Raw genomic sequence first — 25,239 nt, forward strand, 5'->3', positions numbered from 1 at the left:
AAGCCATTAAGAGGATAATAAGGGAATACTATGAAAAGCTTTAAGCTCAGAAATTTGACAACTTAAAAGAAATGGACCAACCTGACCAGGCGGTGGCACAGTGGATAGAATGTTGGACTAGGACGAAGAGGACCTAGTTCGAACCCTGAGGTCGCCCAATTGAGCGCAGGCTCATCTGATTTGAGCAAGGCTCACCAGCTCAAGCCCAAGGTCACTGCCTTGAGGAAGGGGTCACTCACTCGGTCTACTGTAGCCCCCTGGTCAAGGCACATATGAAAAATCAATCAATGAACAACTAAGGAGCTGCAACAAAGAATTGATGCTTCTCCTCTCTCTCCCTTCCTGTCTGTCCCTATCTATTCCTCTCTGTCTCTGTCACACACACACACAAAAAAAAAAAAAAAAAGGAAAGAAAAGAAAAATGGACCGATGTGATGCTGAGGCGAACAGTGAGGATGCCATCTGCCAATGCTTTGGATTTCAGAAAATCTCCCAGCTGAAAACTGTTTGACACCACCCTGAATGATGGCCAGCTCCCTAACAGCCCACAGCCAATGACTGATTAATATGGGGACACACACAAAAAAAGCCCTCTTGCATCAAAGTGAGATCAATTCTGTGATGCAGTTCACACTGCAGGGCTCTCTTGGGGGTCAGACTGAAGCTAGACTCCAGCTAAGACCACAGCCTTGCTCTTAGCTTCTTCTATTGCAGCTTCTAGAGAAGTGAGGCATGGCAGGGTGTGAGGTGCTATTCCTGAGAGACCACTCTCAGTCAATCACATGCACCTGAACCACCTCTGCCCCATTTGCAGGGAACCTAACACATCATCACCGTTAACTGTCTGTCTGCTCTTGATTAAGAGTAGAGTAATTGAAAGCCCCGCGTGTGCGAGTCAGACTTGTCAACTCAGAAATTCGCAGTAGGGAGATATGGGTGGTCATTTATTGGAAATTCCAATGCCAGTGTCCTTGGTTCTCTACTTTAGGGCTGGTCAGAGTTCCAGAGAAGACGGGTGGAGTGTGGCCGCCAGTGATCTGGAAGGTAAGCAGAAAAGAAAGCTGGGGATCTCAGCCTGTAGTGAGCAAATATTCACTTATTGCTCCTGTTCTTCGCATGAAACCTTTATCCTCAGCTGTGCCTGGTGTCCCCAGCCCAGAGACCATCTGTTTTACCCTCTCCAGACCAAATCTGCAGCTCTCTGCCTGTTGGGAGAGGGGCCCTGCAGCATAAAGGGTGTGTGAAAGGAGCTAGGACTTTAGCTGCTCCCGAATCACCTTTCACCCAGTTCTCCTGATTTTGGCTTGCTCTGTTCCAGAGATATCTAAGATTGCCAATTCCCCCCCCCTTTTTTTTTTTAATTTTTAGTATTTTACCATGAAAGTAGGTCTGTTCTTAATTTTCTCTGGGTTTCAACTTTTTCAAGACTGCTAACCCAATTACCGTTCATCCATTTTCCAGCTTCCAAAATTCTTTTTGCTATTATCTTCTGTTCTCTCTGCCCTCATAAGTTTGTGTCTTTTATATTTTTTTAAATTATTTTTAAGATTTTTATTTCTTCATTTTAGAGAGAAGAGAGAGAAAGAGAAGAGGAGGAGCAGGAAGCATCAACTTCCATATGTGCCTTGACCAGGCAAGCCCAGGGTTTCAAACCGGCGACCTCAGCATTCCAAGACAACACTTTATCCACTGCGCCACCACAGGTCAGGCAAGTTTGTGTGTCTTTTTAAAAAATATCTCCTGATAGTAGTGTTAGTGGGTTTCAGGAGGGAGCAAAAGTAGATGTGTGGATTCAGTTCACCATCTTAACGGAGGGAAAGGGACCTCTGGTTGTATTAAGAAGATATTTCCTCCCAGCATTCCCCTTCTGTGAGCCCCTTTGGGTGACAGAGCAGTGAGAACTCCAGGTAAAGGAGCCTGAGATCCGTAATGGAACCTGTGTCTCTCAGTGGAGGACACTCTTTCCTACAGAGTTCAAGCTTCTTTCCCCAATTATGGCCTTCACCCGCCTCTGAGAGCATAAAGGGCTGAGTCCAGATTATGAAGGTTGGAAGTGCAGAAAGCCAAGATAAACCAGGGAAGCCTACCTAGAGGAGGTGCTGCAGTAGTGGGAGAAGGAACAGATACTGGATCTCATCTTTCTTTTTTTCCAAGTGAGAGGAGGGGAGATAGAGAGACAGACTCCCGCATGCACCCTGGCCACCTCCATCTGGGGCCAATGCTCTGCCTATCTGGGGCCATGCTCACAACCGAGCTATTTTTAGTGCCTGAGGCAGAGGCTCCCCAGAGCCATTATCAGCACCTGGGGCCAGTGCATTCAAACCAATCGAGCCATGGCTGCAGGAGGGGAAAAGAAAGAGAGACTGAGAGAGAGAGGGAAGAAGGAGGGGTGGAGAAGCAGATCGTCGCTTCTCCTGTGTGCCCTGACTAGGAATCAAACCCAGGATATCCACACGCAGGGTTGATGCTCTACCACTGAGCCAACCAGCCAGGGCCTAGCTCTCATCTTCCTAAGGAGAGAGTTCATCCCTTCTAGTTCTGCTTCAATGACTCTGTGAGGCCAGAAGTCATTCCAGAAACCCAGCCTGCTTTCTTGCCCTCTCCTTCTTATAATCCCTTGCTTTAGGAGAAGATGATGGTGGCTGAGTGCTATTTGTATAGACTGGATAAGTTGAAAAGAGGAAAGAAATAAAACATTACAGTTCCTTTTTTCCTGAAAAAGACATCACCCCACTTCACCTCCTCCTGCAAGCTCAGACCCAAGAACCCAGAAAAGAGAAAAGGTAGTGACATAGTTGGGTAGGAGAACTTAGGAGGGGCAGGAATTACGGCGATGACAGTGTAGAGGCTGCATCACCAATAGCAGGAGGAGCTGAGTTAGGCAGCTCACCTTGCTGCACGGATTTAACTTGAAAGTTCCCGATGGTCATCTATAAGCAACAGGAAGTCAGTCAGTAACTACTCCAGCCTCCTTCATTGTCACCTGGGAGGACAGTGTGAGAATGTCTTCACAAAGTTTCTCAGGGGATTCCCAGCAGGACGGACCCCCAGTTGCCCATGGCAGTAACTGGCCCCTCAACACACCTTTGTATTGGCTTCTCTCCCCTCTATATTTTGCTTTCCCGTTTCTTTACTCCTATTGCCTAGGATCAGCTCCCAAGTTAATTACCTGCATCCCAGCCCTTGCCTAAGGGTATGCTCTTGAAAGAATTCACACGAAGACATGTGTCCTCCAATCCAAAAGGAAGAAAGAGCAGGCTGCACCACCCCTGGAAAATTGTGCTTCCACTTCCTCTGTCTGTTCCTGGTCTCAGCTAAAAGCTGCTCACATGGGATGCTAGGCACACTTATATTTTCAGGAATTCTGAGTTCTGTTTGGGTCATTGGGCCTGTGTGTGCCCAAAAAGGCAGCATGAGTTGTTGGTGGCTGGGCAAACAAAATGCTTGGCTCCTGCCTCAGACAGAAAACATAGCTTGGCTCAAAGCTACCGTGCACGTAGGAACTTATACTTCCTCCCCCACTCATACTGTTTCACAGTCATGCACACACATCCTGCATTGAAAAGCAATTCCATCACTCAAAGGCAAGGTCATAGCCCAGCTAGAGATCCACATAGGCTGTGAGGAGGGAAGGGCATTGAGAGGATTCCAGCAGGGAGGCCCAATAGGAAACTCTTTGGAAATCTCTGATGAAGGGGCTCAGGGAGCACAGGACCATACCCCAGTCTCTTCAAGAAATGTGAGACTTGCCCTGGCCAGTTGGCTCAGTTGATAGAGTGTCAGCCCAGTGTATGGACATCCTGGGTTCAATTCCCAGTCAGGGCACATATGAGAAGTGGCCATCTGTTCCTCTCCTCCCCTCCCCCCTTCCTATCCTCTTCTCCTCCTGAAGCTCCTGGTTTGAGCATCAGCTCCAGGCACTGAGGATGGCTCAGTTGGTCCAAGTGTCAGCCTCAGGCGTTAAAAATAGCTTGGTTGATTTGAGCATCAGCCCCACACAGGGGTTGCCAGGTGGATCCTGGTTGGGGCACATGTGGGAGTCTGTCTCAGTATCTCCCCTCCTCTCACTTAAAAAATAAAGAAAAAAAAAGAAATGTGAGACTTTGTTGTTGACCCAGTCCAAAGGGTCAAAGCATTAAATGGCCAACCCTTGAAAGGATTATTCAGAGTTCTAGATAATCAAGCAGTCAAATAATTGGCCAATACAAGTGATGTTTTTCTGGGACAGTGCCTACCATTCAACAGATGGATAGGCCCCACCAGGTTGGGAGGACAGGCAGAGGAGTTAGGCTATAGACAACCTTTGATTTTAGCTTCTGTTTGAAAGACTGATTTTGGCCTTTATTGGTTAGGCAGTTGTAAAGCCAGAAGCCAAAGCCAGAGCCACCATCAGAGCAGCCCGGCCCATGCAGGTTCGCATTGGATTTGGACAGTCGGTAAAGAAACAACGGAGCCACAAACTGGTGGGCCATAGTCTTTAATTCTAGCTTGCACCCGGCGGGCAAGTAAAAATACACACTGGGCTCCAAAACCCAGTCACATCCAGTGCTCACAAAGCTACTGACTTATCCGAGTTTCCTAGAATCAAAGGTTTCTAGCTCACCAGACTTATTCACCTCTGTTCCCCATCTCCTTCCTTATCCCAAATACAAACTCTACACAAACTGGCATCTCACTCAGCACTTCACCATCTTGGCTGCTTCTCCTGGCCTCCTCCACGTGGCCTTTCTCTGCTCTCCTCTGCTCTCTCTTCTAATGATAATCTCAGGAACCAAGAGCCAACTCTCGTTCCGCCCTCATTTTATATTATAGCTTCACAACCTCTAATCCAATATACAAAGTAGGGAAGTCCCTAATACAAAGTCACTTCTCTGAGGCATGATTGGATCGTACCACCCCACATCAAAAAGGGTGGGAAAGGCTTAATCCCAAAACCAAGCCCCAGGCTACAAGGATTTTCAACACACATTAATATCACCTGGGTGACGGCCTCCTTGTGTTATCTTTAACAAAGTGAGCATAATACACTTTATCTGCCCAACAGCAGTCATTCAAAAAAAAAAAAAAATACTTGTACTGAGCACCACATCCAAGATGACTAAAATCAGCCTCTTCTCCCACTAGAATTACCATCAGAAAGCTACTGTTGCAAAATTAGTCATAGACATTTGATTTAAAATTAGATAGCATCTTATTTCCAGAGGGTCCAGAAGACTTAAAGGACTTCTGACCATGTGGGTAGGGACAGAGTTTTCTGAGAAAGCGGGTGGAGATGATGGAAGTGCTCTAAAGGAAGTAGAATATAGGGAGAGGATGGGGAGAGAACTGAAGGGCAGGGGGTAGAAAGAGGGGCATCCTCTGAAGTCTTTTCCTCCCCACACCCCATCATGTGGAACAAAGGAATGTGTTAGCTGAGAAAGCAACTACTTCAAGTCCTGGATTCCTGCTGTTTTGGGGTACCCACCTAAACTTCCCAGACTTCCCTCACTATAGCCATTTCCTACACTTCATATGCATTTTGCCTAGAGAAGGGCGTTGGTTGGGACTGGTAAGGGTGGAGTAGAACCTTCTGTATCACTAGGCAGATAGGATCATGGATTGGTAGGTGAATCTCCAGCTGGAAATACCAAGAGACCAAAAACTCTGACTTTTACCCTAGGGTAAAAAAACCAATAAGAACCAATTCACTACTGAGGACAGAAAGGCAGGATCCTCTCATATGTGTTGTAGAAACTGTGAGGTCAGGTTCCATCTGTCCAGTCACAAGGGAAACTTTATTGCTGACCCAAAGGGCCGTTGGGCTAGCTGATACCTCAACAAAACTTTCATAAGATCGGTCTCCCCCCAAATAGCGACTGAACACAGCCCTACTCCTTACAGCCTTACATTCTCTCGCCCTCTCTTTTTTTCTGTGTCCTAATTTTCACAAGGACAAAGGACATGAAGACACTCCACCCTCACTCTATAGCCTGTCTGGACTAGTGAATTTCTAGCCAAGCTTTCTAAACAAACAAAACAGGCTTCTAAACACTGGTTAGGGGAAGGAAGCCACAGAAGGGAGAAGAAAGAAAAAGGAGTTCAGCCTTTCTCTCCTCTATGGAGCCTCCTTTGTCCACCAAGAACATTTTCCCAACACCCACTACATAACCACTGTGCACCAGTCACCTGCTAGGTCTCAAGGAAACATTGTTCCTACTGTTTAAGGGCTCACATTCAGGTCGTGAAGGAAAAGATGCAAATGAGTAGGAACCCTAAGTGCGCCTGGTGCCGAGAGGAAAGTGGGTACAGGGCGAAGGTGAGGATTCTGAAAGAAAGTCTGTCAACAAGGAAGGAAGACTTCATAAAAAACTGACTTTTGAGAATTCCTAGAGACATGTTGCTTTCATAATAAAGAGAACAGCAAGAACACAGGCAGGAAAAGAGAAAAGGATGGGAACATGGGAACATGTGCATATCATGTATTGATAAGTTGACTCGCATGGATTGAAACTTTAGCAATAGCCCTGGAGAGAGGAGGCCTGATTTAGATAGAGTGAGAGGTATCAGCCAATCAGAGTTGAGAAGGCCCTCTGGGTCCAAATGAGAACTAGGAGTTGAAGGGAGAGAAAAGGATCTTGAGGTTCTTAACTTGAGTGGCAGGAGAGATACGTGTTGACAGGCAACCTTAGAGGAAGAATGGGTCTCCCACATTCTCTCTTTTGCCATACTATGCCTAGCACATGTCTTCATCCATCTCTAACTCTGGGAGCTAGGATGATTGGGTAACTTCTTGAGATGTTCACTGATGTTTGTCTTTACTTCCCCCTTGATTTGGAGGTTTATGTTTTGCCAAAGCAGAAGGAACTTGCCTGTAGGCACTTTCCATGATGACTTTTGCTTCCCAACATTAAGCCTCTGAGCTGTTTCCGGGAAGGTAGGAGAAGGAAAGAGAACCTCAGAGGGGGACATGGGGACTAAGGGAAAGGGGGAAATCACTTCTATAAGCCCCAAGCCGCAGGTGTCCACACACTCAGCCCAGGGCTTCAGAGGGGATGGCTGTGATGCCTGAAGCAGATTCCCAGCATCACCAAAGATTCCTTCAGGCCAGGACTGGCAGAGCCAAGGGTCTGGAAACAGGAGGGTGTCTCCGCAGAATGTACTGTCTGCCAGAGAGACTTCCTCAAATCCTTGGAGCTGCATTAGAAAGACCCTAGGCTTTGGAATTACAGAAGCGCTGAGCCCCAGCCCCAAACCAAGGTCAGTTTCATGCCTGCTCTGTAGAATGGAAGCCGGGGGTGGAGTGGACTAAGTCAATACAAATAAACGAAGGAATGCACACTTTCCTGCACGCTGCTCTCCACTATCCGGGGAGATTCTAATTCATCAGTGAGGTGCCAGCACTCAGCTGAGAGGACCTGCTGCAGGAGAAACAGACAGAGGAAGAGGGGGTTTGCACGGTATCGGCATCAAACTAAGGGGCACTCCTGTGCCTCTGGGGTCTGGCAGACTGGATGCTAGGAAGGAGATGGCGTTCCAAGGTTTCACTTTTAAAAGTGCTTATAGGACATGCAAACGTGCTAAAGATTGAGCGAGCTTAACCTGTGGTGGCGCAGTAGATCAAGCATCGACCTGGAACACTGAGGTCGCCGGTTCAAAACCCTGGGCTTGCCCGGTCAGGGCACATATGGGAGTTGATGCTTCCTGCTCCTCCCCCCCTTCTCTCTCTCTCTCTCTCTCTCTCTCTCTCTCCTGTAAAATGAATAGGTAAATAAATAATTAAAAAAATAAAGATTTAGCGAGAGGGTCTAAACGCCACACTGCTCCGGTGGAACTTCTCCAGCGGACGAGGTGGGACCAGGCCCAGCCAGGGAGCAGAGCGCCTGCGCACTGCAGACCCTGAAGCCACAGCGTCCTCGGCGAGGGGGGCGGGGGATGCCAGGGCATCCGGGTCCCTCACCCCGCCCTGCTGCATGAATGAGAGGCGCGGCGCCCGCCCCTCCCCGGCCGGGCCCTCCCCTCGCCCCGGCCGCTGCGCGCACTCTGCCGCCGCCACCTCAGCCGCACAAGGTTCCGACGGACGCTCACCGCCCGCAGCCCGCCGCCGCCGGGAGCTGACGGTCCTGCACGCCCTCCTCCGCCGCCGCCGCCGGCGCACCCGAGTGAGTGAATGAGCGGGGACCGGGGCGCCGAGGCTCGTCGCTCCCTGGCTGGGGCTTAGGGGACAGGGCGGGTCCGGGTTCGGGATGCTGAGGAGACCGCGGCCCGCGCCAGCCTCCCACCCACTCCGGGCGCTCCGGCGGGGGGCGGGGAGGAGTGGGATGACGGCCCCAGGCCGGGAGGGACGCGGAGGAGGGTCCGCTCCGGGCCGGAGGGGGAGCCCAGCACAAAGGGCTACGCGGGCTGTCACCAGGCGGTCACGGAGGGGAGGTTCGCGACGCCCCGCGCGCCCCACTGGCCGGTGCCGGGCGTCGGGCCCCGGGCGTGGGACGCGGCGGCGATGTGCGGAAAGCCGAGGACCGGGTGGCGGGGACCGCTGCCTCCGCGTTGGCAGTTGGAACGCGCTTTGGGGGGCGCGGCGTGGCAGTGTTTTCCTGGTCCCCTTCCGCTCCTCCCCTTTCTTTGTGGCGTTTCCCTCGTGCCCGTTTGTCACTGTGTATGATTGTGGTCCAGGGTGCGATCTCTTGTCTCGGCTTACTCATTAATTAAAGTCAGGTGGTGGCCTCCAGTCTGTGGGTGGGGGGCGCCTGTGCTTCCGAAGGCCGGAGAATTAAGGACCCTCCTTTGTTTCAAGAGACCTAATGGTGTGTGTGTGTCCGACCGTCCGTCCTGTGAGATCAATCAGAGATCATTAAAAGGGGTCTGAGGAAAAAAGACATTACTTCATCAGACCTTCACCCAGTTCTGTCTTCGATATTCTTTCAAACAGTATTTTTTGTTTGTTTCTTACTTTTAAACCAGTCGGTTTCGTTCATTGAAACTGTCTATATTCTCATGCATCTGTGTAACTAGACCACTTTGCTTTGGGGGGAAGGTACTCGTATGTATGTACCTGGGAATACTCCAGTACATATAGGACTGCTTTCTGGGTTTAGTTCATTTATACTACATCCCTATACTCATATCCACGTCTAGAGAAATATTCCAGTTATCTAGGACACTGTTTTCTGAGCTCCTTGGTACAGGCAGATTTTGTTTCTTCCTGCACCTGTGTTAATAAGAAGGTGGTCCAGCAGGTTCTGTCCACCTCCTTGCTTTTTTTTCTTAATGCTTTGGCACAGGGTTTTATTGCATATTACCCTGGCATGTGCCCTTGCTTTGATCTGAATTTTCCTGTGTTCTGTTGTCTGGTTGTGCAGCCCAGCTCAATGGCTCCTCTCACAGGACTACTGAGAAACAGAACACCTTTTATCATTGTCCTCATCCCCAGAGAAAGAAGGAAATTCTGCAGATTCCCACAGACTTTCACTTGGTCAGTAAAACTGACTGCCTGACTTTGTCATCTTCCTAAAGTTAGCAAGACCTAGAGTTACAAGATTGAGGTAGACCAATTAAAAAGAAGCCATTGTAATAGCACCAGCTATTCCTTGCTATTTTCTTTGGACCTTTTCTTCTTTTTAAACCCGATTTTATAAACTTTAGAAGATAATGGATTGCATTATTAGGTTTTTTTATAATTTATAGTTCAGTTTTACCTTTATAATTTTTCTAAGTGATGGAAAATTAGCTAAAGTTGGTTATAAGACACACGCCTCCAAAATATATTTTAATTATAATCTTTTGGTTCAAAATAGTGGTGGTAAAAATATTAGGAAAGCTTATTGGATGATATGAATAATTGAATTGCTTCAGTTTTAAGACTTTTTAAATCATGTGTGTTTTAATTCTTGGTAGTTTTCAGTGAAAAATAAAATCTAAACTTAGCTGTCTTCCACAAAATTGTTTGTGTATATTCCCTCTATTAAAAACATTTGCTTTCAATTTGAAGGGGAAATTTTCTATTGATTGTATTGGGATCCATTATTCCTAGTAAAATTCTTACCTCATGTTAGCTGATCAAATTTTTTTTTGGTAAAAGTTCAAATTGGGGCGCTGGCCGGTTTGCTCAGGGGTAGAGCGTCGGACTGGCGTGCGGGGGGACCCGGGTTCGATTCCCAGCCAGGGCACATAGGAGAAGCGCCCATTTGCTTCTCCACCCCCCACCCCTCCTTCCTCTCTGTCTCTCTCTTCCCCTCCTGCAGCCAGGGCTCCTTTGGAGCGGGGATGGCCGGGCGCTGGGGATGGCTCCTTGGCCTCTGCCCCAGGCACTAGAGTGGCTCTGGTCATGGCAGAGCGACGCCCCGGAGGGGCAGAGCATCGCCCCCTGGTGGGCAGAGCTTCGCCCCTGGTGGACGTGCTGGGTGGATCCCGGTCGGGCGCATGCGGGAGTCTGTTTGACTGTTTCTCCCAGTTTCCAGCTTCAGAAAAAAATACAAAAAAAAAAAAAAGAAAGAAAGAAAAAAAAAGTTCAAATTGGTAAAAGTTGACTTTTCAATTTGGAGAAGTTTTGGGTTATGATATAGAATTTAAATAAAATTTTAATATCAATGAATTTAATTCAAAATAAGTTAACTTAAAAACAAGGACTTTATTAACTAATGTCACTAATATTGAAGCAACCCCAATAATTTTATGAACTGCCCCTATACGATTATTATTATTTTTTTAGGAATACCCTTTTAAAAAAAAATAAGGGGAAGTCTTAAATAAACAAAGTACTATAACCGGAATTATCGCTGAAATAGGCTTTCATAGTACCACAATATTGTGGAACTTTAATTTTGCAAGCATGACTTAGCTATTGTTTGAATCAGTAAAGGAACCTAAAAACATCCTGGTCTTGTTCAACATTCTGTTAACCAAAATCTTGACCAACCCATAGTTCAGCATTTCCTGTACTATGATGATTAAATAAAAAATTCTAAAATAATTTCTATATCGTCAAAATAGATTAAATTATGGTAAATGTTTTAGTAGTAAATATATTTTTTATATTCATTAGAAATATTAATATTTTATGTTAGTGATGGGAATAGCAGGTATGGTAACAGTTACCATAAAACTGGAATACCTCTCCCCCCAACAATGTCTGGTAATAGAAAGTAAAATATTTTCTTTTGAGCATTTTCTATCAATAATTGTTTGCTATTTCAAATGACAGTTTATTCTAAAATCAGTAACAAAGTAACATTATTATATATTAGCTTAAACTATATGAAATTGTCATTTTTTTAGATTGAGAGTAGTCAAAAATCAGCAATTTCATATGGTTTAATGACTTCCAACTCTCAGCAGTTTTTACTGATATTTCTCTTTATTTCATTTTTAATGTTTAAACTGCTGTTTCTTGATTTTTCATCTTTAGATATTTGGATATTATTATGGACTTCTAGTATTTTGGAAGTTGAGGACTTAGTTTCCCACACTGCCATCCTGCCACCCTCCCACCCTCCCACTCATAGCTATACTTTACATTTCCCAGTTAAGTCAGTTTTCAGTATTTCTATGACTGTGACAATGTACCTGTTATTCACAGATGAGCCAAGTTGGGTACTAGTATTACATTTTCTTTCTTGTACAACTTTTGTTTTTCCTGAATTAAATAATCACCTCTTTTGTTTGTTTTTCATTTGCTTAGTTTTCTTCGTGCCAGTCACTAATTCATTCTCAAATTCTATGACAGAACTAATCTTTTAATGTTTTCAGATAATCTGTTTCATTTCTTTATTCTAGCTGTCTAGGACTTCTCTTTGTTACCATCTTAGAAATTACCTTTGTCTTCTTTCTGTGTTAGATTCTTTATTTCCCAGATCCTGTATCTCCCTCACTCCTTTTTTTAAAAAAATTTTATTCATTTTAGAGAGGAGAGAGAGAGAAGGGTGGGGAGCAGGAAGCATCAACTCCCATATTTGCCTTGAGCAGGCAAACTCAGGGTTTTGAACCTGAGACCTCAGCATTCCAGGTCAATGCTTTATCCACTGCACCAACACAGATCAGGCTGCCTTCCTCATTTTATTCTTTTCTCTTTTTTTGTTTCTATTTTTTTCTTTTCCTTTCTTTCCCTCCCCCTCCCCTCCCCTCCCCCACCCCCTCCCCTCCCCTCCCCCACCCCCTCCCCTCTCCTTCCCCTCCCCTTCCCCTCCCCTTCCCTCTCCTCTCCTCTCTTTAGAGAGAGAGGAGAGACAGAGACATTGATCTATCTCTGTATGTGCCCTGACCTGGGATCAAACCCACAGTATTTGCATATCGAGATGATGCTCTAACCCAGGGGTCAGGAACCTATGGCTCACGAGCCAGATGTGGCTCTTTTGATGGCTGCATCTGGCTCACAGACAAATCTTTAATTAAAAAAATAACGTTAAAAATATAAAACATTCTCATGTATTACAATCCATTCATTTCCTACCGCTCATGGTCATGGTTGCAGGTGGCTGGAGCCAATTACAGCTGGTGTTGGGACAACACCAAATTTTTGTTGGATAATGCATAACGTACACGGGTCATTGTATGGCTCTCATGGAATTACATTTTAAAATATGTGGCGTTCATGGCTCTATCAGCCAAAAAGTTTCCCAACCCCTGCTCTAACCAGCCAAGCTATCTATCTGGCCAGGACTCCTTCATTCTTTAGTAGTTTCCTGAGAAAGGGCACAAACTATGTAATTCCTTCCTAAATTCAGAAGTTGAATGGCTGGAAATGTCATTTTACCCTCACGCTTGAATAGTGGGTTAACTGGTTATTGACTTCTAAATAGAAAATTAATGTCCCTCTTTTGAAAGCATTGTTGCATTTGCTTTCAGTGTTGCCCTTGAGAAGTCCAATGCCATCTGAATGCCCATTTCCTTTTTCCTCCCACTCTGGAAGATTTTAGGATCTTCTCTTTATCCCTGATGTTCCTGACATTTCATAATGTTCCTTGAAATATCTTTTTCTTTTTGCTCATGGGGCAGATAATATTTTCCCAGTATATATGTCCACACATGCATCTGCGCATGCACACATCCCATCTCACCCAATATGCTGTTCTTGATGGTGTTGAAATGCCTCCATCAAGACTGGGGTCTTTGTTCCCTCTCCTTGAACTTGTGCAGACATGAATGCTCCCCAGAATGTGTGTCTAAGAGCAAAATCATGATTCAGGAGCATAGCTGAATGATCAAGAGCATGCACCTGGGGGGGGGATATATAAATATTTTACTTTTAAATGGAATCAGCACTAGAAATGTTAGCATCACAGAAAATTTCTTCAAGCAGTGAAATGCAATTACCTTTAGAATCTACATGAAGGCTACCAGGTACATTTTTAAAAATCCACTGTAGGAAGTAACAGAACCATTCATGATGAAAAAAGAAACACTGTTTAAGCTTCACAATCAAATATGTCATTACTAAATAGGACAAATATATTATTTGCAAGAATTTCTGTGATGAGAAGATGGGGACAAATGGAGCTATGTAGACCATGGCTTGATTGGACATTGTCAGTGACTTTGTGTTTATCTCATAGATACATATTTTTAAAAATATTTTTTTACCCATGAATTGTATTCTATTTACAGTTGCCTTATCCCTCATCTAACTTTTTCATGAGTGCACATGAGTAGCTGAATATTACTAGAGAACTTCAGAATCATGATTAAAAATTTGAAGTGGGCTCTTAGCACTGCCCAGGGAAAAGCTATTGTACAAGATTCAGAAAATCTTTTTGCCTATAACTATTTAATTATTCCTTCCCACTCTTTAAATTTATGAGCAGCCTACCCCTCTCCATACTGATAAACAGGCCTCATAATTCATTGAGGGTTTAGAAGTTATCAAAAAGGTACCCCTCCCCTCATCTTGCCCTCACTAAATTTAGAAATTTACCTTCCTTAGGACCCATGTTTTCTGTCTTTCTTCCTGTCAGAGACTCAGTTCCCTCCCACCCTGTTCCTCCTCATACCCCTCAAAGACTTGACTCCTGCATCTGTGCCCTCGCCCTTGCATCAGCAACTCTCCAGGGCGCCGTCCGTGTCACTATACACATATGCTCTGATATTGCCCATCTTTGAAAACAGAAGAAATAATTACAACAAACAACTTTTTCCTGACCTCCCATCCATCCCCTTCAGTTTACCTTCATGGTTATATGTCTCAAAAGAGAAGTTTACATTTCCTCCCTACCCTCCTGTGAAGTACATAGCACTCTGAAAATCTGTGTTGACTGATATTTTTGTCTCTTACCACTGGAAGGTCAGCTCCAGGAAGGCAAGGGCTTCATCTGTCCTGTTTACCACTATGTCCCTTAGGGCAGCAACTGGCACAAGCTCCTACTCAATTATATTGGCAAAAAGGCACAACTAATATTTTTAAACTGCTAGAACGAATAGCTTTTGCTTTTTAAATTTTTCTAACAAAATCAATTTTTATTCATTTTTTAAAATTATTCATCACTTTTTCCTATACTTAGGAGTTGAAAAATTATGAAGACTATATTAATGATTGAATTTTTCCCTACATTACATTACATTTCATTCTTTCATAAATATAATTTAATATTGGCAGTCTTGCACCTGGGTTCTGGAGTCAGACTGCTTGAAATTGAATTCTGACTCTTCACATTTTGCTATGTGACCTTGGCAGGTTTCCCAACTTCTCTGTTTCCTCATCTGCAAGATGGAAATAAGAGTAGTACCCACATCATATGTTTGTTATGTGGGTCAAATGAAATAACATGTAAAATATTAAACCCAGTACTTGGCATCAGGTAAATGTAATGAAAAATAATTATAGTTATTTGTATAGCCTAGCCTTCTCTAATTTCTAATATTTGATCTAACTTAGTCACTGTAATATTTTTGTCCAGAGTACTTATAGCTCCTAGACTATGTTGGCTATAAATGTGACTCAGCTGTTTTTAGTTTTATGTTTTTTTCCTGATTCCTTACCCTTTCTGTTTCCCAGATTATGCCACGTATAGACTGGTAAAATGATCTACAGTTGACACATGAGCATCCTATATTCCCAGCAGTTTGGTCATTTGATTAATCATTTTGATCATTTGCTAAAATATTTCAAGCCAAGTCCTGTTCTTCTTTTTGTTGTTTTTCTGTTTTGTTTTGTTTTGTTTTGTTTTGTTGTTGAGAGACAGGAAGGGAAGAGAAGCATCAGCTCGTACCTGCGGCACTTTTGTTGTTCATTGGTTGCTTCTCATATGTGCCTTCCTTGACCAGAGGAAGCTGAGCCATGGACCTCTTGCTCAAGCCTGTGACCTTGGGATCATGTCCATGATTCAACACTCAAGCTGGCAACCCCAACACTCAAGCCAGTGACCTCAGGGTTTCGAACCTGTGACCTCAGCATTTCAGGTCAACACTCTATCCACTGTGCCACCACCAGTTATGTCAGATCCTGTTTTTTATTTGGCTTCCCTAGGAGAGAGGTTCCTTCTTCATGTTATTCCACATTAAGTTTTCTTATTTCTGGAAATGGAACTTTTAAAACATCTAGTACATCAGCTACAGATTTTAAGTAGTGATAGGCACTGTTGTTTTCACTTGTAGCTAGCTGGGAAGATAAATATGTGTAGCAATACAAAGTCCACTCTGTAGGCCACGTGAGGGGTAAAGACAAGCTCTATAAAAGTTCAGCATAGGGAGAATCATGTCCTGCCAGCCTTACGAGAGTCTTACAACTTTTCTGCATGTTAAATTGTCTGCTTTAGCCTATTCCCATATTATCTGTCTTGATTTTTATATTGAGAATTCGCTAATAATCGGAGTAGTTTAGATTTTAAGGCTGGTAATATATACACAAGCTAAAGCTTAGAGCAGTTTTTAATTTTAGGAATTTTTTCTTGAAGCAGTTAACTTACCAATTACCTCTGCCTCTTTCTTTTCTTATCTAGGTAGACAGTGGTAACTCCTCCAATTATCTGAGCATTTATAACATCAGTGTAGTGTTGGGTAAATTTAGGGTTCAAAAAGAATGCCAGATTGTTTGAAAGGAATTGTGAGCACTCCAACTAGTGCAGTCCATTGAAAGCCAGCTGGCTGAGCCTTGTCTGCTCTGGAGGTAGGAACCAGACGCTTTGTTCCCTGCCAGCTGGCCCACGAGTTGCTGGCCAGTGGCCTTATTTTGGTTGGCCATTCCTGGGAAAGCCAGCCTGGGCCCTCCGTCTGCCTAAGGATAGTCTGATACCAGAAAGATGGTGTGTACCTCCATGATGCTTTAGGAAATTGGAGCCTGAGTGGCAAGGAAAGGAAGCCACTTTTCACCTTCTTTTTTTTTTATTTTTAATTTTTTGGCCGAGACAGAGTCAGAGAGAGGGACAGATAGGGCTAGACAGACAGGGAGGGAGAGAGATGAGAAGCATCAATTCTTCGTGTGACACCTTAGTTGTTCATTGATTGCTTTCTCATAATTGCCTTGACCAGGGGCTACAGCAGAACAAGTGACCTTGCGCTCAAGCCAGCAACCTCAGGGTTTTGAACCTGGGTTCTCCGCATCCGAGTCCAACACTCTCTCCACTGTGCCACTTCCTAGTCAGGCAGAAAGATGCTTTTTAGCATTGCAAGTGAACCTCACAAGTGATTGCAAGTGATCTTGCTTTGGAAAAGTGTAATGCAACTTGAGTTTTTCTGCTGTATTAGAGTTGTTTATAGCTGAAGTATCTATAGTGAATGTTTTCATATTTTAAATAACTTTCAGTTGATCTGCTTTCAAATTTCCTGTTTTCATTTCTTGACTTTTATTAAACTGAGGCTTGCCTGTTCTTTTTGTTTTCTTCTAAATTTAGGTCATTTGGATTAGTAATAATTTTCATCTGTCATAAAGCTTGCTCCTATATAACCATAGGCTTCTTCTGAAGGAGTTTAATTATGTATGTTGTCTTGAAATCTGTGTCTCATTTTGTCTGTTATTTATGTTTTCCTAACTAAACAGATGTTTGTATCAGATACAGTTCTTACTTTAGCAAGCTTGATGTCATAATAATTCAACTGAGAACAAAGTGCAAGTGTGGCACTGCAGGAGTGAGTATTCACTTCATCTGGTGACAGTGCGTGTTGGATTCCCAAGATTACTAACTTCACAGCAGTCTATCAGTATGCTTTATGTTACCTTTAAATTTTTTTAATTTGGAGATTGAGTGGTGCTGCAATACTTATGTTTATTAAGTTCATCTAAGCAAACTGAAAAAATATGAACTACCTATATCTTCTTTTTGTTCTTACCCAACTCTGAGTGTGAAAAATACAGTGCTGTAAACCCAAAGTAGAATCTAGGTATCATATCCAAATAGGCTCTTCATCTTGAACTGAAAGAAAAAGTTTGGCAGATAATGAGACACCAAAGTATGAGCTAATGTAGTTTATAGGAAATGGGTGGGAAGGGAAGTCAAAGATGTAGGTTTTCATTTTTTCCCTTTAGTGCAAAAGAAATTGCAAAAGCTTTTCAGAAATATGTTGGACATCTCATGCTTGGCTGTAATTAAATAAAAGATTTTGCTTTAACTTATTGTCCCTGAAAACAACAAGCATGAAGGAATTTTTGTGGTAGTAAGAAAGATAACTTTAAAAAATCATAAACCAGCCCTGGCCAGATAGCCTGGTCAGTTAGAGCATCATGCTGAAGCACAAAGGTTGTAGGTTCGATCCCCTGTCAGGGCACATACAGGAACAGATGATATTCCTGTCTCTGTCTCTCCCCCCCTTCCTCTCTTACTAAACTCAATAAGTAAAAATTTTTTTTTTAAATCATGAATCAGTATATCGATAGCCAGGAGCAATACTATAACCAGAAAATCATTTTTCACCTTAGCTAACCTATACCAAAAACCTTCTGTGCCAGTAGCTGTACATGCATTGCTTATTTACTCCTTTCAGCAGCAACCCACAAGGGGGTTGTTTATGGATGATAAAACAGAAGGTCAAAGAAGTAACCTGTTCAGTTTCATAAGGTCAGAGATCAGGTTTAGAATTCAAGCCTTCGTTCCTTTTTTTTTTCTTTTTTCTTTTTCTTTTTTAATTTATTTATTGATTTTAGAGAGAGAGGAAAGAGGAGAGCAAGCAAGAGACAGAAACATTCATCTGTTCCTGTATGTGCCCTGATAGGGTCAAGCCAGCAACCTCTGTGCTTCAGGACAATGCTCTAACCAGCTGAGTTATCCAGCCAGGGCCCAAACCTTCATCCTTCAACCTACCATATAGCACAGCTGATGTTGTCAACTTTGATAAGAATAAGTCTCTTTACTATTTATATACTATCCTGCACTGGCACTTTTGGAAGACCATTAATAAAGGAAGTTCAGAAACCTCTGCAGAAAATAGACGGAGAATAATGAGACAGTAGGGGAGTATCTGTATTCTGATGCTATTAAAGTAATTAATCACTGCAAAACTACTGCAGTAAATAACAATTACTTGTTAGATCTAGAATGGGACAAAGGAGCTGTATAGTTTCCTAAGGTTGCCATAACAAATTACCACAAAATTGATGGCTTAAAACAACAGAAATTTATTCTCTCACAGTTCTGGAGGCCAGAAGTGTGAAATCAAAGTGTCAGCAGGGCTGCTACATACACTCCCTCCAAAGACCAGAAGAGAATCCTTCCTTGATTCTTCCAGCTTTTGGTGACTCTACATGTTCTTGACTTGTGGCTACCTAACTCTAGTCTCTCTGTATTCACATGGCCCTCTCCTCTTTCTCTCTCTAATAAAGACACTGTCATTGGGTTTAGGATCCACCTGTATAACCCAAAATAATTTCGTTTCCAGATCCTTAATTACATCTGCAAAAACCCTTTTTCCAAATAAGATCACATTCGTAGGTTCCTAGGATTAAGACATAAACGTATCTTTTGCTGGGGCCACTGTTCAGCCCACTACAGGTGGTAAGAACTTCCTTGGTGATGATTTTCATTTTAACTGCTGTACCATACAGAATCCCAGATTAGACAAGTATTCAATAGACCACAATACAAAGTGGAGAAAGCTATTAGAAGTATAGAAGAACCGATGACTGAAATTCAGAGGAAGGTTAGGTAATCAAAGAAGGCATCATGGAGGCTGTATTGCTTGTGACAGATCATGAAGAATAGACTTTTATCAGATGGTTGGTGTAATGGAGTATGCAGATAGTGACAAAGATAGGGAACCATCTTTATTTGACTAAAGTATGGTACTTAGAGAAATAATAGAGAATGAGGATGATAGTCCAAGCCAATTCATGGGAGACCTTTAGTGTTAGTTGATTAATTTGTACTTTGTTTAGAGTTGCTTATCCATGAGAACACTGTATTACAAGGGTTTCTTTTTTTTTCCTCTTTTTTTCTTTTTAGGTGAGGGGAAGGGAGATAGTGAGGCAGACTCCCACATGTGTTCCAACCGGGATCCACCTGGCAACCCCATTTGGGGCCAATGCCCAAGTACTGAGCTATTTTTAGCACCCCAAGGCTGATGTGCTCGAACCAGCTAAGCTATCCTCAGTGCCCAGGGCCATGCTGAAACCAGTTGAGCCACTGGCTATAGGAGGGGAAGAGGGAGAGAAGGGGGAAAGGGTGAGGGAAAAAAATAGATGGTTGCTTCTCCTGTGTACCCTGATCAGGAATCAAACCCAGGATGTCCATACAACAGGCCAACGCTCTATCCACTGAACCACCGGCCAGGGCACAGGGGTTTCTAATGGGCCTTTAAGGATATGATAAAACCCTTTGAATAATATGTTGTGTTTTTTTTCTATAGAAGGATTTTCAGGTTAAGAACCACTGTTCTATTAGAAATAAAATGTGCTTTATGCTTTGAAAATGTTTCTTAAAGATTATTGATTTTCTGTTTGGTTTACTTTATTTATTTTTTTAGATTTCATTTATTAATCTTTAGGAGGGGGGAGAGAGAGAGAAGGCGAGAGGAGCAGGAAGCATCAACTCCCATATGTGCCTTAACCAGGCAAGCCCAGGGTTTCGAACCTGCGACCTCAGCCAGTTTGGTTTACTTTAAACTACTTGGAACATAATTTGAAAATTGTGTTCTGAAGAGCCTCAGTCAACACTATCTATGGGATATGTTATAAATTTTGTATATTAAAAGTTAAAATATTCTTTCACGAGGGATGTGAAGTAGATCCTGGGTTCATATAAAACTGATCAAATAATTGATTACACAAAAAGAAAAACAGCATTCAGTTCAAAATGCAGCTTTGACTTTTCTGTGTCTGAATTTTCTTTTTCAATTCATTATCACCATCCATTTAGAACTCCAGAATTATATAATTATGACACAGTTCTGAGGGAAGAAAACAGACAGCTGCATTCCTGTCTGTTTCTTGTTGTTGTTGTTTTAAAATATATTCTATAAAACTGCTTGTTCTCTACTGTGGGTTTTCAATGGAAACACTTTAGGAGTAAAACAATATATAGCTGTCTGACTGTTTTAGTTTGATCAGGCTGCTGTAACAAAATATCGTAGTCTGGGTGTCTTGCAAGCAACAAAAATTTCTCAGGGAGGTCCACGATCAAGGCCCTGGCAGATTTTGTGTCTGGTAAGGGCCCACTTCCTGGTGTGTAGACAGTACTTTTTGCTGGGCCCTCATGTGGAAGGGACAGGGAGCTGTCTGGGTCTCTTTAATAGAGCACTAATTCCATTCACGAAGGCTCCACTGTCATGACCTAATCACCTCCAGCTATCATCATATCGGGATTTACATTTCAATATATGAATTTGGGGCGGGGGTAACACAAACATTCAGAGAAAATTGATGTTTTCCATATAACTCGCTCAATTTCTAAATAATCAACTGCCATGTTAATTTTTTTTATTGATCTATTTGTTTTCTACCTGAGATTAATAATTGATTTACTTGTACTGCAGGTTTCTCTGCTAATTGTTTTTAATTATAAAATTATAAAATTTTAATTTTAATTATAAAAATTGTAAATATACTGAAAAGTAGAGATATAGTACAACACACCCCCATTAACTCATCACTTAGATACAACTATTATCAAGATTTTGCCATATTTTTCCAATTAATTTACTTTTCTTTCTCCTTTGTTGAGATAACTTAAAGCAAAACCTAGGCATTTCTATATGTATACCCTGGCATACTTCTATAGACATCTCTAAAAATAAGAATGTTGTATTATAGAACCAAAATGCGGCCTGACCTGTGGTGGTGCAGTGGATAAAGCGTCGACCTGGAAATGCTGAGGTTGCCGGTTCAAAACCCTGGGCTTGCCTGGTCAAGGCACATATGGAGTTGATGGTTCCTGCTCCTCCCCTCTTCTCTCTCTCTCTTTTTCTCTCTTCTCTCTCTCTCTCTCTCCTTTCTAAAATTAATAAATAAAATTTTTAAAAAATTAAAAAAAAGAAAAGAACCAAAATGCCATTTTCACACCTAAATAAGCAATTACTTTTTGGCATCATCTACTAACTAGACCCTATTTAGACTTGCCCATTGTCTCAAGAATATCTTTTTAGAGATGATTTGTTCATAGTGAGTTTCAAGTCCACAGATCACAATTGGTCATTTTGTCTCTTGTGTCTTTTTTTTTTTTTTTTTTTTTTTTAGTGAGAGAGAATGAGACAGAGGGACAGACAGGGAGGGAGAAAGATGAGAAGCATCAATTCTTCCTTGCAGTGTCTTAGTTGTTCAATTATTGCTTTCTCAGCCCTGGCTGGTTGGCTCAGTGGTAGAGCGTCGGCCTAACGTGTGGGGGACCCGGGTTCGATTCCCGGCCAGGGCACATAGGAGAAGTGCCCATTTGCTTCTCCACCCCCGCCCCCCCCCTCCTTCCTCTCTGTCTCTCTCTTCCCCTCCCGCAGCCAAGGCTCCATTGGAGCAAAGATGGCCTGGGCGCTGGGGATGGCTCCTTGGCCTCTGCCCCAGGCGCTGGAGTGGCTCTGGTCGCGGCAGAGCGACGCCCCACAGGGGCAGAGCATCGCCCCCTGGTGGGCAGAGCTTCGCCCCCTGGTGGGCGTGCCGGGTGGATCCCGGTCGGGCGCATGCGGGAGTCTGTCTGACTGTCTCTCCCCGTTTCCAGCTTCAAATAAGAAAAAAAAAAAAAAAAATTATTGCTTTCTCATACAGTACATGCCTTGACTGGGGCCTCCAGGAGAGGGTGTGACTCCTTGCTTAAGCCAGTGACTTTGCACTCAAGCTAGCGACCATGGGGTCATGTCTGTGATCCTATGCTCAATCCAGTGACCATGGGGTCTTGTCTATGATCCCACACTCAAGCCAGCGACCCTGAACTCAAACTGGTGAGCCCACGCTCAAGCCGGATGATCCCATGCTCAAGCGGGCAACCTCGGGGTTTCAAACCTCGGTCCTCTGCATCCCATGCCAACGCTCTATCTATTGTGCCATTGCCTGGTCAGGCATCATGTCTATTTTGATTTAGGGCAATTTCTCCTCCCTCCCTCTCTCTTCTCAACTTTTTTGTGTGTCATGAACTAGTTACAGGATACCGGGTCAGTAGTCCTGTGGAACTTCTCACATTTGGGATTTGTCTGTTTGTTTCATCATGGTATCCGTTTGTTCTCTGCTCCCTGTGCTTCCTACAAGTGGAAGTTAATTCTAGAGGCTTGATTAAAATCAAATGTTAAGTTTTTAGCAAGAATGTTTAGGAGACCTGCTATATCTGACTACTCCACTTCTTGTGATCCTAACAGACCCCGTGGATGATTGTGTCAGTGTCCTTTGTTTTCTCCAAAATGGCAAAATGGTGATTTTCTTATTTTGATATTTCTTCCACATTTATTAGCAGGAGTTCTCTAAAAATGACCTTTACTTCACCAACTAAGGCTGTTTGTGGTTATTCTGAAATACATTTTGTATGAGAGACTTCTAAATAATTTAATACTGTTGTATTTTTGATAAAAGATAATGAGTTTGAATCAGAATAAAAGGAATTGAGTTTATATTTTGTTTTAATGAATGTTACAATAAAATTCTGAGTAGTATAGCGAAATGTGAATCATGGTGTTTTTTTGTTCAAGTGAGATGTGTATAGCAATTGCTCTGAAAGTTAGAGGTGAAGATATATGAAAGCCTTTTATAGACTGGAATCAAGCAGTGGAGAGGAAAGAATACTAGATTAAGATTTAAAGATGGGATTTTTGGATTTAATTTGGCTTAGCCCCTAAATGTTTAATTTATTCATTCTTCATAGACTGGGTTGTATGAGTGTGTGTGTAAGTGTGTGTATTGTGTGTGTGTCTGAAATATTATCAGTGTTTTCATGAAATTGTAGACTAAAGAAATCAAGATTATGTTATAGAATTAATACTTAAATATGTTTAAAGGCAGGAAGAATTCTCTATTGAATATCATTTTTTAATTTAAATTACATTTTATGGGGGAGAGAGTCCTGTGAGAGTTTTTCATAATACCTTTTGTTTAACTTCAGGTCTTTTTGTGTGTGTGTGTGTGTGTGAGGTAGAGAGAGACAGGGAGGGACAGATAGGGACAGACAGGCAGGAAGGAAGAGAGATGAGAAGCATCAACTCATAGTTGTGGCCCCTTAATTGTTTGTTGATTGCTTTCTCATATGTGCCTTGACTGGGGGACTCCAGCTGAGCCAGTGACCCCTTATTCAAGCCAGTGACCTTTGGGCTCAAGCCAGCGATCTTGGGGTCATATCTGTGACCCCATGCTCAAGCTGGCGACTCCATGCTTAAGCTGGTGAACTTGGGTTTCAAATGTGAGTCCTCAGCATCCATTACGTTCTGTCCACTGCACCACTGCCTAGTCAGGCTATTTTCACATTTTTATTAAGTAAAATTACTGAATAAAGTCATACTGAATAGAAGCCTTACTTATTTGTCCTCCATTGTACCTTAGGCAAGTTTGTCCTTTTTAAATTATTTTTTATTTTCCAATTACAGTTGAAATATCAGTTTCGGGTGTAAAACCCATTGATTAGACATTATATAACTTACTAAGTGATCATCCTGATAAGTCTCATACCCATCTGACACCATACCATAATAGAATATTATTGACTGTATTCCCTGTGCTGTAATTCACATCCTATAATTATTCTGTAACAACCAATTTGTACTTTTTTTTTTTTTGTATTTTTCTGAAGTTGGAAACGGGGAGGCAGTCAGACAGACTCTTGCATGTGCTCGACCAGGATTCACCCGGCATGCCCACCAGGGGGCGATGCTCTGCCCATCTGGGGCATCGCTCTGTTGCAACCAGAGCCATTCTAGCGCCTGAGGCAGAGGCAAATAGAGCCATCCTCAGCGCCTGGGCCAACTTTGCTCCAATGGAGCCTTGGCTGCGGGAGGGGAAGAGAGAGACAGAGAGGAAGGAGAGGGGGAGGGGTGGAGAAGCAGATGGGTGCTTCTCCTGTGTGCCCTGGTCAGGAATTGAACCCGGGACTCCTACCACTGAGCCAACCGGCCAGGGCCAATTTGTACTTCTTAATCCCTTTACCTTTTCCATGCATTTCCCCAACCCTTCCTCCCATCTGGCCACCATCAAAATGGTCTCTGTATCTATATGAGTCTATTTCTGTTCTGCTTCTTTGTTTATGTTTTTAGATTCAATTGTTGATAGATATGTATTTATTGCCATTTTATTGTTAATATTTTTATCTTCTTTTTTTGTTTGTTTGTTTTCTGTTTCTGTTTTTGTTTTTAAGCCCTGGCCAGATTGCTTTGTTAGTTAGAGCATTATCCCGATAAGTAAAGGTTGTGGGTTCGATCCCTGGTCAGAGCACACACAGGAAGAGATCATGTTTCTCTCTCTCTCCCTTTCCCTTCCTCTCTCTTTGTAAAGCCAATCAATAAAAAAAATTTTTTAAAGACCCTTTAACATTTTATGTAATACTGGTCTGGTGGTTTAGCTTTTTCTTGTCTGAGAAGCTCTTTATACGTCCTTTGATTTTAAATGACAACTTTGCTGTGTAGTCTAATCTTGGTTATAGATTCTTGCTTTTTGTCACTTTGAATATTTCTTGCCACTCCTTTCTGGCCTGCACAGTTTCTATTGAAAAATCAGCTGACAGTCTTATGGGAGCTCCCCTGTAGGTAACTAACTGCTTTTCTCTTGCTGCTTTTAAGATTCTCTTTGTCTTTAATCTTTTGGATTTTAATTATGACATGTCTTGGTGTAGGCCTGTTTGGGTTCATCTTGTTTGAGACTCTGCACTTCCTGAACTTGTACATCTATTTCCTTCACCAGGTTAGGGAACTTGTACATCTATTTTCTTCACCAGGTTAGGGAAGTTTCTGTCA

The 25,239-nt window shown here is 42.9% G+C and overlaps 1 protein-coding gene, 1 long non-coding RNA gene, 1 other non-coding gene and 1 pseudogene across 3 annotated transcripts in view; 3 read left to right on the forward strand and 1 right to left on the reverse strand.

The window, feature by feature from the left end:
• Window positions 1-931: 931 nt before the first annotated feature.
• LOC136308493 (uncharacterized) lies at window positions 932-3,252 on the reverse strand. Its single transcript, XR_010726115.1, has 2 exons — window positions 3,170-3,252; window positions 932-1,037 (listed from the first exon to the last, which is right to left on the reverse strand). It is a non-coding gene; the product is annotated as an uncharacterized lncRNA (long non-coding RNA).
• Window positions 3,253-8,001: 4,749 nt separating this feature from the next.
• Window positions 8,002-25,239, forward strand: part of RNF24 (ring finger protein 24) — a 71,579-nt gene continuing 54,341 nt past the window's right edge. Inside the window, exon 1 of the mRNA XM_066234300.1 lies at window positions 8,002-8,138. The gene's annotated coding sequence lies outside the window, so the exon portion shown is untranslated. The remainder of the gene's footprint in view (window positions 8,139-25,239) is intronic.
• The window catches only part of LOC136307679 (large ribosomal subunit protein eL18 pseudogene), a 41,423-nt pseudogene continuing 24,196 nt past the window's right edge, over window positions 8,013-25,239 (forward strand).
• TRNAV-AAC (transfer RNA valine (anticodon AAC)) lies at window positions 21,662-21,737 on the forward strand. The gene has a single exon. It is a non-coding gene; the product is annotated as a tRNA-Val (tRNA).

Source organism: Saccopteryx bilineata, chromosome 6, assembly GCF_036850765.1.
Source record: "Saccopteryx bilineata isolate mSacBil1 chromosome 6, mSacBil1_pri_phased_curated, whole genome shotgun sequence".
Taxonomy (NCBI): domain Eukaryota; kingdom Metazoa; phylum Chordata; class Mammalia; order Chiroptera; family Emballonuridae; genus Saccopteryx; species Saccopteryx bilineata.